The sequence below is a fragment of the Triplophysa dalaica genome, chromosome 3, assembly GCF_015846415.1.
Source record: "Triplophysa dalaica isolate WHDGS20190420 chromosome 3, ASM1584641v1, whole genome shotgun sequence".
Taxonomy (NCBI): Eukaryota; Metazoa; Chordata; class Actinopteri; order Cypriniformes; family Nemacheilidae; genus Triplophysa; species Triplophysa dalaica.
In genome coordinates, this window is record NC_079544.1 from 27069020 (window position 1) to 27082084 (window position 13065).

Consider the following 13065-nt stretch of genomic DNA (forward strand, 5'->3'; position numbering starts at 1 on the left):
TGCTTTGATAATAATCACTCATCTGGCAAATTGCTTATAGAGAGACCCTTTCATACTACAACAATTTAATTTACAAATTAAATGCAAACATTGGGTTTCAATACCAATTTCATACTTTCTCCTACATTTTCCAACTTAATTTTCCACCAAATTCAGGTCTGTGTATGCTCTTGATATATAGAATGGCCGAGCGGTCTAAGGCGCCAGACTCAAGGGTGTTTGACCTTCTCAGTTTGTGAGGTTTTGGTCTCCAAATGGAGGCGTGGGTTCAAATCCCACTTCTGACAACTGTATTTAATGAAGAATGTACCTAAGTATCACAGTCTGGGATTTCTGAGATATCTGGTGCTTTGATAATAATCACTCATCTGGCAAATTGCTTATAGAGAGACCCTTTCATACTACAACAATTTAATTTACAAATTAAATGCAAACATTGGGTTTCAATACCAATTTCATACTTTCTCCTACATTTTCCAACTTAATTTTCCACCAAATTCAGGTCCGTGTATGCTCTTGATATGTCAGAATGGCCGAGCGGTCTAAGGCGCCAGACTCAAGGATGTTTGACCTTCTCAGTTTGTGAGGTTTCTGGTCTCCAAATGGAGGCGTGGGTTCAAATCCACTTCTGACAACTGTATTTAATGAAGAATGTACACAGTCTGTGGGATTTCTAGCAGATATCTGGTGCTTTGATAATAATCACTCATCTGGCAAATTGCTTATAGAGAGACCCTTTCATACTACAACAATTTAATTTACAAATTAAATGCAAACATTGGGTTTCAATACCAATTTCATACTTTCTCCTACATTTTCCAACTTAATTTTCCACCAAATTCAGGTCCGTGTATGCTCCTTGGAAATGTCAGAATGGCCGAGCGGTCTAAGGCGCCAGACTCAAGGATGTTTGACCTTCTCAGTTTGTGAGGTTTCTGGTCTCCAAATGGAGGCGTGGGTTCAAATCCCACTTCTGACAACTGTATTTAATGAAGAAAGTATCACAGTCTGTGGGATTTCTAGCAGATATCTGGTGCTTTGATAATAATCACTCATCTGGCAAATTGCTTATAGAGAGACCCTTTCATACTACACAATTTAATTTACAAATTAAATGCAAACATTGGGTTTCAATACCAATTTCATACTTTCTCCTACATTTTCCAACTTAATTTTCCACCAAATTCAGGTCCGTGTATGCTCCTTGAATGTCAGAATGGCCGAGCGGTCTAAGGCGCCAGACTCAAGGATGTTTGACCTTCTCAGTTTGTGAGGTTTCTGGTCTCCAAATGGAGGCGTGGGTTCAAATCCCACTTCTGACAACTGTATTTAATGAAGAATGTATCACAGTCTTGGGATTTCTAGCAGATATCTGGTGCTTTGATAATAATCACTCATCTGGCAAATTGCTTATAGAGAGACCCTTTCATACTACAACAATTTAATTTACAAATTAAATGCAAACATTGGGTTTCAATACAATTTCATACTTTCTCCTACATTTTCCAACTTAATTTTCCACCAAATTCAGGTCTGTATGCTCTTGATATGTCAGAATGGCCGAGCGGTCTAAGGCGCCAGACTCAAGGATGTTTGACCTTCTCAGTTTGTGAGGTTTCTGGTCTCCAAATGGAGGCGTGGGTTCAAATCCCACTTCTGACAACTGTATTTAATGAAGAATGTATCACAGTCTTTGGGATTTCTAGCAGATATCTGGTGCTTTGATAATAATCACTCATCTGGCAAATTGCTTATAGAGAGACCCTTTCATACTACAACATTTAATTTACAAATTAAATGCAAACATTGGGTTTCAATACCAATTTCATACTTTCTCCTACATTTTCCAACTTAATTTTCCACCAAATTCAGGTCCGTGTATGCTCCTTGGAAATGTCAGAATGGCCGAGCGGTCTAAGGCGCCAGACTCAAGGATGTTTGACCTTCTCAGTTTGTGAGGTTTCTGGTCTCCAAATGGAGGCGTGGGTTCAAATCCCACTTCTGACAACTGTATTTAATGAAGAATGTACCTCAAGGTATCACAGTCTGTGGGATTTCTAGCAGATATCTGGTGCTTTGATAATAATCACTCATCTGGCAAATTGCTTATAGAGAGACCCTTTCATACTAACAATTAATTTACAAATTAAATGCAAACATTGGGTTTCAATACCAATTTCATACTTTCTCCTACATTTTCCAACTTAATTTCCAACCAAATTCAGGTCCGTGTATGCTCTTGGAAATGTCAGAATGCGCCGAGCGGTCTAAGGCGCCAGACTCAAGGATGTTTGACCTTCTCAGTTGTGAGTTCTGGTCTCCAAATGGAGGCGTGGGTTCAAATCCCACTTCTGACAACAGTATTTAATGAAGAATGTATCACAGTCTTTGGGATTTCTAGCAGATTATCTGGTGCTTTGATAATAATCACTCATCTGGCAAATAGCTTATAGAGAGACCCTTTCATACTACAACAATTTAATTTACAAATTAAAATGCAAACATTGGGTTTCAATACCAATTCATACTTTCTCCTACATTTTCCAACTTAATTTTCCACCAAATTCAGGTCTGTGTATGCTCTTTGGATATGTCAGAATGGCCGAGCGGTCTAAGGCGCCAGACTCAAGGATGTTTGACCTTCTCAGTTTGTGAGGTTTCTGTCTCCAAATGGAGGCGTGGGTTCAAATCCCACTTCTGACACTGTATTTAATGAAGAATTCCAGTATCACAGTCTGTGGGATTTCTAGCAGATATCTGGTGCTTTGATAATATTCACTCATTTGGCAAATTGCTTATAGAGAGACCCTTTCATATACAACAATTTTATTTTACAAATTAAATGCAAACATTGGGTTTCAATACCAATTTCATACTTTCTCCTACATTTTCCAACTTAATTTTCCACCAAATTCAGGTCTGTGTATGCTCTTTTGATATGTCAGAATGGCCGAGCGGTCTAAGGGCGCCAGACTCAAGGGTGTTTGACCTTCTCAGTTTGTGAGGTTTTCTGGTCTCCAAATGGAGGCGTGGGTTCAAATCCCACTTCTGACAACTGTATTTAATGAAGAATGTATCAGACAGTCTGTGGGATTTCTAGCAGATATCTGGTGCTTTGATAATAATCACTCATCTGGCAAATTGCTTATAGAGAGACCCTTTCATACTACAACAATTTAATTTACAAATTAAATGCAAACATTGGGTTTCAATACCAATTTCATACTTTCTCCTACATTTTCAACTTAATTTTCCACCAAATTCACGGTCCGTGTATGCTCCTTGGAAATGTCAGAATGGCCGAGCGGTCTAAGGCGCCAGACTCAAGGATGTTTGACCTTCTCAGTTTGTGAGGTTTCTAGTCTCCAAATGGAGGCGTGGGTTCAAATCCCACTTCTGACAACTGTATTTAATGAAGAATGTACCTCAAGGTATCACAGTCTGTGGGATTTCTAGCAGATATCTGGTGCTTTGATAATAATCACTCATCTGGCAAATAGCTTATAGAGAGACCCTTTCATACTACAACAATTTAATTTACAAATTAAATGCAAACTTTGGGTTTCAATACCAATTTCATACTTTCTCCTACATTTTCCAACTTAATTTTCCACCAAATTCAGGTCTGTGTATGCTCTTCTGATATGTTAGAATGGCCGAGCGGTCTAAGCGCCAGACTCAAGGGTGTTTGACCTTCTCAGTTTGTGAGGTTTCTGGTCTCCAAATGGAGGCGTGGGTTCAAATCCACTTCTGACAACTGTATTTAATGAAGAATGACCTAAGGTATCACAGTCTGTGGGATTTCTAGCAGATATCTGGTGCTTTGATAATAATCACTCATCTGGCAAATAGCTTATAGAGAGACCCTTTCATACTACAACAATTTAATTTACAAATTAAATGCAAACATTGGGTTTCAATACCAATTTCATACTTTCTCCTACATTTTCCAACTTAATTTCCACCAAATTCAGGTCTGTGTATGCTCTTTGATATGTCAGAATGGCCGAGCGGTCTAAGGCGCCAGACTCAAGGGTGTTTGACCTTCTCAGTTTGTGAGGTTTCTGTTCTCCAAATGGAGGCGTGGGTTCAAATCCCACTTCTGACAACTGTATTTAATGAAGAATGTATCTCAGGTATACAGTCTGTGGGATTTCTAGCAGATATCTGGTGCTTTGATAATAATCACTCATCTGGCAAATAGCTTATAGAGAGACCCTTTCATACTACAACAATTTAATTTACAAATTAAATGCAAACATTGGGTTTCAATACCAATTTCATACTTTCTCCTACATTTTCCAACTTAATTTTCCACCAAATTCAGGTCTGTGTATGCTCTTTTGATATGTCAGAATGGCCGAGCGGTCTAAGGGCCAGACTCAAGGGTGTTTGACCTTCTCAGTTTGTGAGGTTTCTGGTCTCCAAATGGAGGCGTGGGTTCAAATCCCACTTCTGACAACTGTATTTAATGAAGAATGTATCACAGTCTTTGGGATTTCTAGCAGATATCTGGTGCTTTGATAATAATCACTCATCTGGCAAATAGCTTATAGAGAGACCCTTTCATACTACAACAATTTAATTTACAAATTAAATGCAAACATTGGGTTTCAATACCAATTTCATACTTTCTCCTACATTTTCCAACTTAATTTTCCACCAAATTCAGGTCCGTGTATGCTCCTTGGAAATGTCAGAATGGCCGAGCGGTCTAAGGCGCCAGACTCAAGGATGTTTGACCTTCTCAGTTTGTGAGGTTTCTGGTCTCCAAATGGAGGCGTGGGTTCAAATCCCACTTCTGACAACTGATTTAATGAAGATGACCTCAAGTATCACAGTCTGTGGGATTTCTAGCAGATATCTGGTGCTTTGATAATAATCACTCATCTGGCAAATTGCTTATAGAGAGACCCTTTCATACTACAACAATTTAATTTACAAATTAAATGCAAACATTGGGTTTCAATACCAATTTCATACTTTCTCCTACATTTTCCAACTTAATTTTCCACCAAATTCAGGTCTGTGTATGCTCTTTGATATGTCAGAATGGCCGAGCGGTCTAAGGCGCCAGACTCAAGGGTGTTTGACCTTCTCAGTTTGTGAGGTTTCTGGTCTCCAAATGGAGGCGTGGGTTCAAATCCCACTTCTGACAACTATATTTAATGAAGAATGTATCACAGTCTTTGGGATTTCTAGCAGATATCTGGTGCTTTGATAATAATCACTCATCTGGCAAATTGCTTATAGAGAGACCCTTTCATACTACAACAATTTAATTTACAAATTAAATGCAAACATTGGGTTTCAATACCAATTTCATACTTTCTCCTACATTTTCCAACTTAATTTTCCACCAAATTCAGGTCCGTGTATGCTCCTTGGAAATGTCAGAATGGCCGAGCGGTCTAAGGCGCCAGACTCAAGGATGTTTGACCTTCTCAGTTTGTGAGGTTTCTGGTCTCCAAATGGAGGCGTGGGTTCAAATCCCACTTCTGACAACTGTATTTAATGAAGAATGTACCTCAAGGTATCACAGTCTTTGGGATTTCTAGCAGATATCTGGTGCTTTGATAATAATCACTCATCTGGCAAATTGCTTATAGAGAGACCCTTTCATACTACAACAATTTAATTTACAAATTAAATGCAAACATTGGGTTTCAATACCAATTTCATACTTTCTCCTACATTTTCCAACTTAATTTTCCACCAAATTCAGGTCTGTGTATGCTCTTTTGATATGTCAGAATGGCCGAGCGGTCTAAGGCGCCAGACTCAAGGATGTTTGACCTTCTCAGTTTGTGAGGTTTCTGGTCTCCAAATGGAGGCGTGGGTTCAAATCCCACTTCTGACAACTGTATTTAATGAAGAATGTACCTCAAGGTATCACAGTCTGTGGGATTTCTAGCAGATATCTGGTGCTTTGATAATAATCACTCATTTGGCAAATTGCTTATAGAGAGACCCTTTCATACTACAACAATTTAATTTACAAATTAAATGCAAACATTGGGTTTCAATACCAATTTCATACTTTCTCCTACATTTTCCAACTTAATTTTCCACCAAATTCAGGTCTGTGTATGCTCTTTTGATATGTCAGAATGGCCGAGCGGTCTAAGGCGCCAGACTCAAGGGTGTTTGACCTTCTCAGTTTGTGAGGTTTCTGGTCTCCAAATGGAGGCGTGGGTTCAAATCCCACTTCTGACAACTGTATTTAATGAAGAATGTATCACAGTCTGTGGGATTTCTAGCAGATATCTGGTGCTTTGATAATAATCACTCATCTGGCAAATTGCTTATAGAGAGACCCTTTCATACTACAACAATTTAATTTACAAATTAAATGCAAACATTGGGTTTCAATACCAATTTCATACTTTCTCCTACATTTTCCAACTTAATTTTCCACCAAATTCAGGTCTGTGTATGCTCTTTGATATGTCAGAATGGCCGAGCGGTCTAAGGCGCCAGACTCAAGGATGTTTGACCTTCTCAGTTTGTGAGGTTTCTGGTCTCCAAATGGAGGCGTGGGTTCAAATCCCACTTCTGACAACTGTATTTAATGAAGAATGTACCTCAAGGTATCACAGTCTGTGGGATTTCTAGCAGATATCTGGTGCTTTGATAATAATCACTCATCTGGCAAATTGCTTATAGAGAGACCCTTTCATACTACAACAATTTAATTTACAAATTAAATGCAAACATTGGGTTTCAATACCAATTTCATACTTTCTCCTACATTTTCCAACTTAATTTTCCACCAAATTCAGGTCTGTGTATGCTCTTCTGATATGTCAGAATGGCCGAGCGGTCTAAGGCGCCAGACTCAAGGGTGTTTGACCTTCTCAGTTTGTGAGGTTTCTGGTCTCCAAATGGAGGCGTGGGTTCAAATCCCACTTCTGACAACTGTATTTAATGAAGAATGTACCTCAAGGTATCACAGTCTGTGGGATTTCTAGCAGATATCTGGTGCTTTGATAATAATCACTCATCTGGCAAATTGCTTATAGAGAGACCCTTTCATACTACAACAATTTAATTTACAAATTAAATGCAAACATTGGGTTTCAATACCAATTTCATACTTTCTCCTACATTTTCCAACTTAATTTTCCACCAAATTCAGGTCCGTGTATGCTCCTTGGATATGTCAGAATGGCCGAGCGGTCTAAGGCGCCAGACTCAAGGATGTTTGACCTTCTCAGTTTGTGAGGTTTCTGGTCTCCAAATGGAGGCGTGGGTTCAAATCCCACTTCTGACAACTGTATTTAATGAAGAATGTACCTCAGTCAGTCTGTGGGATTTCTAGCAGATATCTGGTGCTTTGATAATAATCACTCATCTGGCAAATTGCTTATAGAGAGACCCTTTCATACTACAACAATTTAATTTACAAATTAAATGCAAACATTGGGTTTCAATACCAATTTCATACTTTCTCCTACATTTTCCAACTTAATTTTCCACCAAATTCAGGTCTGTGTATGCTCTTTTGATATGTCAGAATGGCCGAGCGGTCTAAGGCGCCAGACTCAAGGGTGTTTGACCTTCTCAGTTTGTGAGGTTTCTGGTCTCCAAATGGAGGCGTGGGTTCAAATCCCACTTCTGACAACTGTATTTAATGAAGAATGTATCACAGTCTGTGGGATTTCTAGCAGATATCTGGTGCTTTGATAATAATCACTCATCTGGCAAATTGCTTATAGAGAGACCCTTTCATACTACAACAATTTAATTTACAAATTAAATGCAAACATTGGGTTTCAATACCAATTTCATACTTTCTCCTACATTTTCCAACTTAATTTTCCACCAAATTCAGGTCCGTGTATGCTCCTTTGATATGTCAGAATGGCCGAGCGGTCTAAGGCGCCAGACTCAAGGGTGTTTGACCTTCTCAGTTTGTGAGGTTTCTGGTCTCCAAATGGAGGCGTGGGTTCAAATCCCACTTCTGACAACTGAATTTAATGAAGAATGTATCACAGTCTTTGGGATTTCTAGCAGATATCTGGTGCTTTGATAATAATCACTCATCTGGCAAATTGCTTATAGAGAGACCCTTTCATACTACAACAATTTAATTTACAAATTAAATGCAAACATTGGGTTTCAATACCAATTTCATACTTTCTCCTACATTTTCCAACTTAATTTTCCACCAAATTCAGGTCCTGTGTATGCTCTTTGATATGTCAGAATGGCCGAGCGGTCTAAGGCGCCAGACTCAAGGGTGTTTGACCTTCTCAGTTTGTGAGGTTTCTGGTCTCCAAATGGAGGCGTGGGTTCAAATCCCACTTCTGACAACTGTATTTAATGAAGAATGTACTCAGATCACAGTCTGTGGGATTTCTAGCAGATATCTGGTGCTTTGATAATAATCACTCATCTGGCAAATTGCTTATAGAGAGACCCTTTCATACTACAACAATTTAATTTACAAATTAAATGCAAACATTGGGTTTCAATACCAATTTCATACTTTCTCCTACATTTTCCAACTTAATTTTCCACCAAATTCAGGTCCGTGTATGCTCTTTGAAATGTCAGAATGGCCGAGCGGTCTAAGGCGCCAGACTCAAGGATGTTTGACCTTCTCAGTTTGTGAGGTTTCTGGTCTCCAAATGGAGGCGTGGGTTCAAATCCCACTTCTGACAACTGAATTTAATGAAGAATGTACCTCAAGGTATCACAGTCTGTGGGATTTCTAGCAGATATCTGGTGCTTTGATAATAATCACTCATCTGGCAAATTGCTTATAGAGAGACCCTTTCATACTACAACAATTTAATTACAAATTAAATGCAAACATTGGGTTTCAATACCAATTTCATACTTTCTCCTACATTTTCAACTTAATTTTCCACCAAATTCAGGTCTGTGTATGCTCTTTTGATATGTCAGAATCGGCCGAGCGGTCTAAGGCGCCAGACTCAAGGGTGTTTGACCTTCTCAGTTTGTGAGGTTTCTGGTCTCCAAATGGAGGCGTGGGTTCAAATCCCACTTCTGACAACTGTATTTAATGAAGAATGAATGTATCACAGTCTTTGGGATTTCTAGCAGATATCTGGTGCTTTGATAATAATCACTCATCTGGCAAATTGCTTATAGAGAGACCCTTTCATACTACAACAATTTAATTTACAAATTAAATGCAAACTTTGGGTTTCAATACCAATTTCATACTTTCTCCTACATTTTCCAACTTAATTTTCCACCAAATTCAGGTCTGTGTATGCTCCTTGGAAATGTCAGAATGGCCGAGCGGTCTAAGGCGCCAGACTCAAGGATGTTTGACCTTCTCAGTTTGTGAGGTTTCTGGTCTCCAAATGGAGGCGTGGGTTCAAATCCCACTTCTGACAACTGTATTTAATGAAGAATGTACCTCAAGGTATCACAGTCTGTGGGATTTCTAGCAGATATCTGGTGCTTTGATAATAATCACTCATCTGGCAAATTGCTTATAGAGAGACCCTTTCATACTACAACAATTTATTTTACAAATTAAATGCAAACATTGGGTTTCAATACCAATTTCATACTTTCTCCTACATTTTCCAACTTAATTTTCCACCAAATTCAGGTCTGTGTATGCTCTTTGATATGTCAGAATGGCCGAGCGGTCTAAGGCGCCAGACTCAAGGGTGTTTGACCTTCTCAGTTTGTGAGGTTTCTGGTCTCCAAATGGAGGCGTGGGTTCAAATCCCACTTCTGACAACTGTATTTAATGAAGAATGTATCACAGTCTTTGGGATTTCTAGCAGATATCTGGTGCTTTGATAATAATCACTCATCTGGCAAATTGCTTATAGAGAGACCCTTTCATACTACAACAATTTAATTTACAAATTAAATGCAAACATTGGGTTTCAATACCAATTTCATACTTTCTCCTACATTTTCCAACTTAATTTTCCACCAAATTCAGGTCCGTGTATGCTCCTTGGAAATGTCAGAATGGCCGAGCGGTCTAAGGCGCCAGACTCAAGGATGTTTGACCTTCTCAGTTTGTGAGGTTTCTGGTCTCCAAATGGAGGCGTGGGTTCAAATCCCACTTCTGACAACTGTATTTAATGAAGAATGTACCTCAAGGTATCACAGTCTGTGGGATTTCTAGCAGATATCTGGTGCTTTGATAATAATCACTCATCTGGCAAATTGCTTATAGAGAGACCCTTTCATACTACAACAATTTAATTTACAAATTAAATGCAAACATTGGGTTTCAATACCAATTTCATACTTTCTCCTACATTTTCCAACTTAATTTTCCACCAAATTCAGGTCTGTGTATGCTCTTCTGATATGTCAGAATGGCCGAGCGGTCTAAGGCGCCAGACTCAAGGGTGTTTGACCTTCTCAGTTTGTGAGGTTTCTGGTCTCCAAATGGAGGCGTGGGTTCAAATCCCACTTCTGACAACTGTATTTAATGAAGAATGTTTCACAGTCTGTGGGATTTCTGGCAGATATCTGGTGCTTTGATAATAATCACTCATCTGGCAAATTGCTTATAGAGAGACCCTTTCATACTACAACAATTTAATTTACAAATTAAATGCAAACATTGGGTTTCAATACCAATTTCATACTTTCTCCTACATTTTCCAACTTAATTTTCCACCAAATTCAGGTCCGTGTATGCTCCTTGGAAATGTCAGAATGGCCGAGCGGTCTAAGGCGCCAGACTCAAGGATGTTTGACCTTCTCAGTTTGTGAGGTTTCTGGTCTCCAAATGGAGGCGTGGGTTCAAATCCCACTTCTGACAACTGTATTTAATGAAGAATGTACCTCAAGGTATCACAGTCTGTGGGATTTCTAGCAGATATCTGGTGCTTTGATAATAATCACTCATCTGGCAAATTGCTTATAGAGAGACCCTTTCATACTACAACAATTTAATTTACAAATTAAATGCAAACATTGGGTTTCAATACCAATTTCATACTTTCTCCTACATTTTCCAACTTAATTTTCCACCAAATTCAGGTCTGTGTATGCTCTTTTGATATGTCAGAATGGCCGAGCGGTCTAAGGCGCCAGACTCAAGGGTGTTTGACCTTCTCAGTTTGTGAGGTTTCTGGTCTCCAAATGGAGGCGTGGGTTCAAATCCCACTTCTGACAACTGTATTTAATGAAGAATGTATCACAGTCTTTGGGATTTCTAGCAGATATCTGGTGCTTTGATAATAATCACTCATCTGGCAAATTGCTTATAGAGAGACCCTTTCATACTACAACAATTTAATTTACAAATTAAATGCAAACATTGGGTTTCAATACCAATTTCATACTTTCTCCTACATTTTCCAACTTAATTTTCCAACAAATTCAGGTCCGTGTATGCTCCTTGGAAATGTCAGAATGGCCGAGCGGTCTAAGGCGCCAGACTCAAGGATGTTTGACCTTCTCAGTTTGTGAGGTTTCTGGTCTCCAAATGGAGGCGTGGGTTCAAATCCCACTTCTGACAACTGTATTTAATGAAGAATGTACCTCAAGGTATCACAGTCTGTGGGATTTCTAGCAGATATCTGGTGCTTTGATAATAATCACTCATCTGGCAAATTGCTTATAGAGAGACCCTTTCATACTACAACAATTTAATTTACAAATTAAATGCAAACATTGGGTTTCAATACCAATTTCATACTTTCTCCTACATTTTCCAACTTAATTTTCCACCAAATTCAGGTCTGTGTATGCTCTTTGATATGTCAGAATGGCCGAGCGGTCTAAGGCGCCAGACTCAAGGGTGTTTGACCTTCTCAGTTTGTGAGGTTTCTGGTCTCCAAATGGAGGCGTGGGTTCAAATCCCACTTCTGACAACTGTATTTAATGAAGAATGTACCTCAAGGTATCACAGTCTGTGGGATTTCTAGCAGATATCTGGTGCTTTGATAATAATCACTCATCTGGCAAATTGCTTATAGAGAGACCCTTTCATACTACAACAATTTAATTTACAAATTAAATGCAAACATTGGGTTTCAATACCAATTTCATACTTTCTCCTACATTTTCCAACTTAATTTTCCACCAAATTCAGGTCTGTGTATGCTCTTCTGATATGTCAGAATGGCCGAGCGGTCTAAGGCGCCAGACTCAAGGGTGTTTGACCTTCTCAGTTTGTGAGGTTTCTGGTCTCCAAATGGAGGCGTGGGTTCAAATCCCACTTCTGACAACTGTATTTAATGAAGAATGTATCACAGTCTGTGGGATTTCTAGCAGATATCTGGTGCTTTGATAATAATCACTCATCTGGCAAATTGCTTATAGAGAGACCCTTTCATACTACAACAATTTAATTTACAAATTAAATGCAAACATTGGGTTTCAATACCAATTTCATACTTTCTCCTACATTTTCCAACTTAATTTTCCACCAAATTCAGGTCCGTGTATGCTCCTTGGAAATGTCAGAATGGCCGAGCGGTCTAAGGCGCCAGACTCAAGGGTGTTTGACCTTCTCAGTTTGTGAGGTTTCTGGTCTCCAAATGGAGGCGTGGGTTCAAATCCCACTTCTGACAACTGTATTTAATGAAGAATGTACCCAGGTATCACAGTCTTTGGGATTTCTAGCAGATATCTGGTGCTTTGATAATAATCACTCATCTGGCAAATTGCTTATAGAGAGACCCTTTCATACTACAACAATTTAATTTACAAATTAAATGCAAACATTGGGTTTCAATACCAATTTCATACTTTCTCCTACATTTTCCAACTTAATTTTCCACCAAATTCAGGTCCGTGTATGCTCTTGGAAATGTCAGAATGGCCGAGCGGTCTAAGGCGCCAGACTCAAGGATGTTTGACCTTCTCAGTTTGTGAGGTTTCTGGTCTCCAAATGGAGGCGTGGGTTCAAATCCCACTTCTGACAACTGTATTTAATGAAGAATGTACCTCAAGGTATCACAGTCTGTGGGATTTCTAGCAGATATCTGGTGCTTTGATAATAATCACTCATCTGGCAAATTGCTTATAGAGAGACCCTTTCATACTACAACAATTTAATTTACAAATTAAATGCAAACATTGGGTTTCAATACCAATTTCATA

At 38.9% G+C, this 13065-nt stretch overlaps 34 non-coding genes across 34 annotated transcripts; all 34 read left to right on the forward strand.

Annotated features, from left to right (window-relative positions):
• The first annotated feature begins 523 nt into the window (after positions 1-523).
• trnal-caa (transfer RNA leucine (anticodon CAA)) lies at positions 524-634 on the forward strand. Its single transcript has 2 exons — positions 524-561; positions 590-634. It is a non-coding gene; the product is annotated as a tRNA-Leu (tRNA).
• Positions 635-867: 233 nt separating this feature from the next.
• On the forward strand, positions 868-979 carry trnal-caa (transfer RNA leucine (anticodon CAA)). The gene is made up of 2 exons: positions 868-905; positions 934-979. It is a non-coding gene; the product is annotated as a tRNA-Leu (tRNA).
• Positions 980-1210: 231 nt separating this feature from the next.
• On the forward strand, positions 1211-1322 carry trnal-caa (transfer RNA leucine (anticodon CAA)). Its single transcript has 2 exons — positions 1211-1248; positions 1277-1322. It is a non-coding gene; the product is annotated as a tRNA-Leu (tRNA).
• A 228-nt stretch (positions 1323-1550) lies between these two features.
• On the forward strand, positions 1551-1662 carry trnal-caa (transfer RNA leucine (anticodon CAA)). Its single transcript has 2 exons — positions 1551-1588; positions 1617-1662. It is a non-coding gene; the product is annotated as a tRNA-Leu (tRNA).
• A 233-nt stretch (positions 1663-1895) lies between these two features.
• On the forward strand, positions 1896-2007 carry trnal-caa (transfer RNA leucine (anticodon CAA)). The gene is made up of 2 exons: positions 1896-1933; positions 1962-2007. It is a non-coding gene; the product is annotated as a tRNA-Leu (tRNA).
• Positions 2008-2247: 240 nt separating this feature from the next.
• trnal-caa (transfer RNA leucine (anticodon CAA)) lies at positions 2248-2357 on the forward strand. The gene is made up of 2 exons: positions 2248-2286; positions 2312-2357. It is a non-coding gene; the product is annotated as a tRNA-Leu (tRNA).
• A 235-nt stretch (positions 2358-2592) lies between these two features.
• On the forward strand, positions 2593-2703 carry trnal-caa (transfer RNA leucine (anticodon CAA)). The gene is made up of 2 exons: positions 2593-2630; positions 2659-2703. It is a non-coding gene; the product is annotated as a tRNA-Leu (tRNA).
• A 237-nt stretch (positions 2704-2940) lies between these two features.
• trnal-caa (transfer RNA leucine (anticodon CAA)) lies at positions 2941-3054 on the forward strand. The gene is made up of 2 exons: positions 2941-2979; positions 3009-3054. It is a non-coding gene; the product is annotated as a tRNA-Leu (tRNA).
• A 236-nt stretch (positions 3055-3290) lies between these two features.
• Positions 3291-3402, forward strand: trnal-caa (transfer RNA leucine (anticodon CAA)). Its single transcript has 2 exons — positions 3291-3328; positions 3357-3402. It is a non-coding gene; the product is annotated as a tRNA-Leu (tRNA).
• A 594-nt stretch (positions 3403-3996) lies between these two features.
• On the forward strand, positions 3997-4108 carry trnal-caa (transfer RNA leucine (anticodon CAA)). The gene is made up of 2 exons: positions 3997-4034; positions 4063-4108. It is a non-coding gene; the product is annotated as a tRNA-Leu (tRNA).
• A 587-nt stretch (positions 4109-4695) lies between these two features.
• On the forward strand, positions 4696-4807 carry trnal-caa (transfer RNA leucine (anticodon CAA)). Its single transcript has 2 exons — positions 4696-4733; positions 4762-4807. It is a non-coding gene; the product is annotated as a tRNA-Leu (tRNA).
• A 239-nt stretch (positions 4808-5046) lies between these two features.
• On the forward strand, positions 5047-5158 carry trnal-caa (transfer RNA leucine (anticodon CAA)). The gene is made up of 2 exons: positions 5047-5084; positions 5113-5158. It is a non-coding gene; the product is annotated as a tRNA-Leu (tRNA).
• A 234-nt stretch (positions 5159-5392) lies between these two features.
• trnal-caa (transfer RNA leucine (anticodon CAA)) lies at positions 5393-5504 on the forward strand. The gene is made up of 2 exons: positions 5393-5430; positions 5459-5504. It is a non-coding gene; the product is annotated as a tRNA-Leu (tRNA).
• Positions 5505-5748: 244 nt separating this feature from the next.
• trnal-caa (transfer RNA leucine (anticodon CAA)) lies at positions 5749-5860 on the forward strand. The gene is made up of 2 exons: positions 5749-5786; positions 5815-5860. It is a non-coding gene; the product is annotated as a tRNA-Leu (tRNA).
• Positions 5861-6104: 244 nt separating this feature from the next.
• Positions 6105-6216, forward strand: trnal-caa (transfer RNA leucine (anticodon CAA)). The gene is made up of 2 exons: positions 6105-6142; positions 6171-6216. It is a non-coding gene; the product is annotated as a tRNA-Leu (tRNA).
• Positions 6217-6449: 233 nt separating this feature from the next.
• Positions 6450-6561, forward strand: trnal-caa (transfer RNA leucine (anticodon CAA)). Its single transcript has 2 exons — positions 6450-6487; positions 6516-6561. It is a non-coding gene; the product is annotated as a tRNA-Leu (tRNA).
• Positions 6562-6805: 244 nt separating this feature from the next.
• trnal-caa (transfer RNA leucine (anticodon CAA)) lies at positions 6806-6917 on the forward strand. The gene is made up of 2 exons: positions 6806-6843; positions 6872-6917. It is a non-coding gene; the product is annotated as a tRNA-Leu (tRNA).
• Positions 6918-7161: 244 nt separating this feature from the next.
• On the forward strand, positions 7162-7273 carry trnal-caa (transfer RNA leucine (anticodon CAA)). Its single transcript has 2 exons — positions 7162-7199; positions 7228-7273. It is a non-coding gene; the product is annotated as a tRNA-Leu (tRNA).
• Positions 7274-7511: 238 nt separating this feature from the next.
• On the forward strand, positions 7512-7623 carry trnal-caa (transfer RNA leucine (anticodon CAA)). Its single transcript has 2 exons — positions 7512-7549; positions 7578-7623. It is a non-coding gene; the product is annotated as a tRNA-Leu (tRNA).
• A 234-nt stretch (positions 7624-7857) lies between these two features.
• Positions 7858-7969, forward strand: trnal-caa (transfer RNA leucine (anticodon CAA)). The gene is made up of 2 exons: positions 7858-7895; positions 7924-7969. It is a non-coding gene; the product is annotated as a tRNA-Leu (tRNA).
• A 234-nt stretch (positions 7970-8203) lies between these two features.
• trnal-caa (transfer RNA leucine (anticodon CAA)) lies at positions 8204-8315 on the forward strand. Its single transcript has 2 exons — positions 8204-8241; positions 8270-8315. It is a non-coding gene; the product is annotated as a tRNA-Leu (tRNA).
• A 239-nt stretch (positions 8316-8554) lies between these two features.
• Positions 8555-8666, forward strand: trnal-caa (transfer RNA leucine (anticodon CAA)). The gene is made up of 2 exons: positions 8555-8592; positions 8621-8666. It is a non-coding gene; the product is annotated as a tRNA-Leu (tRNA).
• A 242-nt stretch (positions 8667-8908) lies between these two features.
• On the forward strand, positions 8909-9021 carry trnal-caa (transfer RNA leucine (anticodon CAA)). The gene is made up of 2 exons: positions 8909-8947; positions 8976-9021. It is a non-coding gene; the product is annotated as a tRNA-Leu (tRNA).
• A 238-nt stretch (positions 9022-9259) lies between these two features.
• Positions 9260-9371, forward strand: trnal-caa (transfer RNA leucine (anticodon CAA)). Its single transcript has 2 exons — positions 9260-9297; positions 9326-9371. It is a non-coding gene; the product is annotated as a tRNA-Leu (tRNA).
• A 243-nt stretch (positions 9372-9614) lies between these two features.
• trnal-caa (transfer RNA leucine (anticodon CAA)) lies at positions 9615-9726 on the forward strand. Its single transcript has 2 exons — positions 9615-9652; positions 9681-9726. It is a non-coding gene; the product is annotated as a tRNA-Leu (tRNA).
• A 234-nt stretch (positions 9727-9960) lies between these two features.
• Positions 9961-10072, forward strand: trnal-caa (transfer RNA leucine (anticodon CAA)). Its single transcript has 2 exons — positions 9961-9998; positions 10027-10072. It is a non-coding gene; the product is annotated as a tRNA-Leu (tRNA).
• Positions 10073-10316: 244 nt separating this feature from the next.
• trnal-caa (transfer RNA leucine (anticodon CAA)) lies at positions 10317-10428 on the forward strand. Its single transcript has 2 exons — positions 10317-10354; positions 10383-10428. It is a non-coding gene; the product is annotated as a tRNA-Leu (tRNA).
• Positions 10429-10662: 234 nt separating this feature from the next.
• Positions 10663-10774, forward strand: trnal-caa (transfer RNA leucine (anticodon CAA)). The gene is made up of 2 exons: positions 10663-10700; positions 10729-10774. It is a non-coding gene; the product is annotated as a tRNA-Leu (tRNA).
• Positions 10775-11018: 244 nt separating this feature from the next.
• Positions 11019-11130, forward strand: trnal-caa (transfer RNA leucine (anticodon CAA)). The gene is made up of 2 exons: positions 11019-11056; positions 11085-11130. It is a non-coding gene; the product is annotated as a tRNA-Leu (tRNA).
• A 234-nt stretch (positions 11131-11364) lies between these two features.
• On the forward strand, positions 11365-11476 carry trnal-caa (transfer RNA leucine (anticodon CAA)). The gene is made up of 2 exons: positions 11365-11402; positions 11431-11476. It is a non-coding gene; the product is annotated as a tRNA-Leu (tRNA).
• Positions 11477-11719: 243 nt separating this feature from the next.
• On the forward strand, positions 11720-11831 carry trnal-caa (transfer RNA leucine (anticodon CAA)). The gene is made up of 2 exons: positions 11720-11757; positions 11786-11831. It is a non-coding gene; the product is annotated as a tRNA-Leu (tRNA).
• A 244-nt stretch (positions 11832-12075) lies between these two features.
• Positions 12076-12187, forward strand: trnal-caa (transfer RNA leucine (anticodon CAA)). The gene is made up of 2 exons: positions 12076-12113; positions 12142-12187. It is a non-coding gene; the product is annotated as a tRNA-Leu (tRNA).
• Positions 12188-12421: 234 nt separating this feature from the next.
• trnal-caa (transfer RNA leucine (anticodon CAA)) lies at positions 12422-12533 on the forward strand. Its single transcript has 2 exons — positions 12422-12459; positions 12488-12533. It is a non-coding gene; the product is annotated as a tRNA-Leu (tRNA).
• A 241-nt stretch (positions 12534-12774) lies between these two features.
• On the forward strand, positions 12775-12886 carry trnal-caa (transfer RNA leucine (anticodon CAA)). The gene is made up of 2 exons: positions 12775-12812; positions 12841-12886. It is a non-coding gene; the product is annotated as a tRNA-Leu (tRNA).
• The last annotated feature ends 179 nt before the right edge of the window (positions 12887-13065 follow it).